A 2,049-nucleotide genomic window follows, 5' to 3' on the forward strand; every position below is an offset into this window, starting at 1 on the left:
GATGCAGGCCACACCCCCGAAGAAACTTCCCTTACAACTGGTTGGCTGGTGAGATTAGATCACATCGTGGAGGATGACTACATCATTACATAACTGTCAAATTACATTATTACATAATTGCCAAATTACATCACTACATAACTGCCAAGTTACTGAGGATCATGGCCCAGCCAAGTTGACACAAAGTCTTAAGCATCACAGCATCTATCTTACCCCATCCCTCCTCTACTTGCTTATTTAATCCCTTTTATATCTCAGAAGAGATTGACTCAAGTAAAACCCATGAGCGTTGGGGGTTCCCACAAGGCTGCAGCCCCTAGGAGCCTCACTCTCTCACCGGTCCACCCTCTCTCTCCAGCCAGCTGCTTCTGCACCAGAAGTATGGAGCAGTGGGACAGACTTACCGACAAGCAGGAGGAAGCTGAAAATCGCTCAGAATCTGTGAAATTTGATGCTCGCTCAATGACGGCACTGATTGCTCAGAATCCTAAAAATGGCCCTACTCTTCAAGAGAAACTGAAGTCTTTCAAAGCTGCGTTGATTGTTCTTTATCTCCTTGTGTTTGCACTTCTCATACCAGTCATTGGAATAGTGGCAGCTCAACTCTTGAAGTGGGACATGAAAAATTGCACAGCTGGTTCAATTGATACAAATGGTGTCTCTACAAGTCTCACAGGAAAAGAAAATGACAGCAAAGATGAAACAAGATTTCGAGAAATTGTTATGGAACACATGAGCATCATGGAGAAGAGAATACACTATATTGCAGATATGGAAACCAACCTTATAGACTCAGAGCATTTCCAGAATTTCAGTGTGACAACTGATCAGAGGTTTAATGATGTTCTTTTCCAGCTAAGTACCTTAGTTTCCTCAGTGCATGGACATGGAAATGCAATAAAGGAAATCTCCAAGTCCTTAATGAGCCTGAATACCACATTGCTTGATTTACTGCTCAGGATAGAAACGCTGAATGGCAAAGTTCAAGAGAATACATTTAAACAACAAGAGGAAATCAGAAAATTAGAGGAGTATGTGTACAATGCATCAGCAGAGATCATGTCTATGAAAGAAGAACAAGTGCATCTGGAACAGGAAATAAAAGGAGAAGTGAAACTATTGAATAACATCACGAATAACCTCAGACTGAAAGATTGGGAGCATTCTCAGACATTGAGAAACATTATTTTAATTCAAGGCCCTCCTGGACCTCGAGGTGAAAAAGGAGACAGAGGTTTTACTGGAGAACTTGGTCCACCAGGCATTCCAGGTCCCATGGGTCCCCCAGGTCTTAAAGGTGATTGGGGAGCAATTGGCTTTTCTGGAATTCGAGGACTACCAGGCCCATCTGGGAGGACAGGGCAGCCAGGTAATCCTGGACAAAAAGGCCAGAAAGGGGAAAAAGGAAGTGGAAGCACACTGAGTATGTATTAGGACCAGTACATCTCATGACCTGATCATATTAGGGCAGGACCCTTTTAAGATCATGTGGATTGGGTGGGACACCCTCTGCTACCATCTTAATAAAAGACCCTTCATCTCTGGATTAGTCATCAGCACATCTGACTTCCAAGATCCCTTTTTGGCTCCACCAAGCGACCTTGGTTCCTGTGTCTTTTTCGGCTTCTGCATGACTTCCTCTCTTGGTCCTTGGTGCTGTGTGGGCCCCTACTCCCATGTCCGTATCTCTTCTGACTCCAGTACTCCACCACCACGATCATCCCTCACCCTGGATGCCTCCCATGTACTGCTGGCAGATGCTCCAACCAGTCCCCAGAATACAGGCCAATAGCTCTCTTCCATTCACTCACCTAGTAACACATGGGATTCCAGGAGAAATCTCATGATTACTGATTTTATGTGTTTTCTTTACATTCAAAAACATATTCACCCACAGGGATAGGGATGGCCTAAAAAGATTTATTCATTCACTCATTCAGACTACTTTCAGTGTGGACCTCTGGAAACTAAACATATAACCGCTAGTAAGACCAGTATCATCTCTGATCTTACAGAGCAAATCATCCATAGGAAATACAGGCAAGTAAA

At 43.7% G+C, this 2,049-nt stretch overlaps 1 pseudogene; it reads left to right on the top strand.

Moving 5' to 3' along the window:
- Positions 1 to 381: 381 nt before the first annotated feature.
- Positions 382 to 1,434, top strand: LOC101356706 (macrophage scavenger receptor types I and II pseudogene; annotated as a pseudogene).
- Positions 1,435 to 2,049: the final 615 nt, after the last annotated feature.

The sequence above is a fragment of the Trichechus manatus genome, unplaced genomic scaffold (genome assembly GCF_000243295.1).
Source record: "Trichechus manatus latirostris isolate Lorelei unplaced genomic scaffold, TriManLat1.0 scaffold00364, whole genome shotgun sequence".
In the NCBI taxonomy this organism is placed as follows: Eukaryota; Metazoa; Chordata; class Mammalia; order Sirenia; family Trichechidae; genus Trichechus; species Trichechus manatus.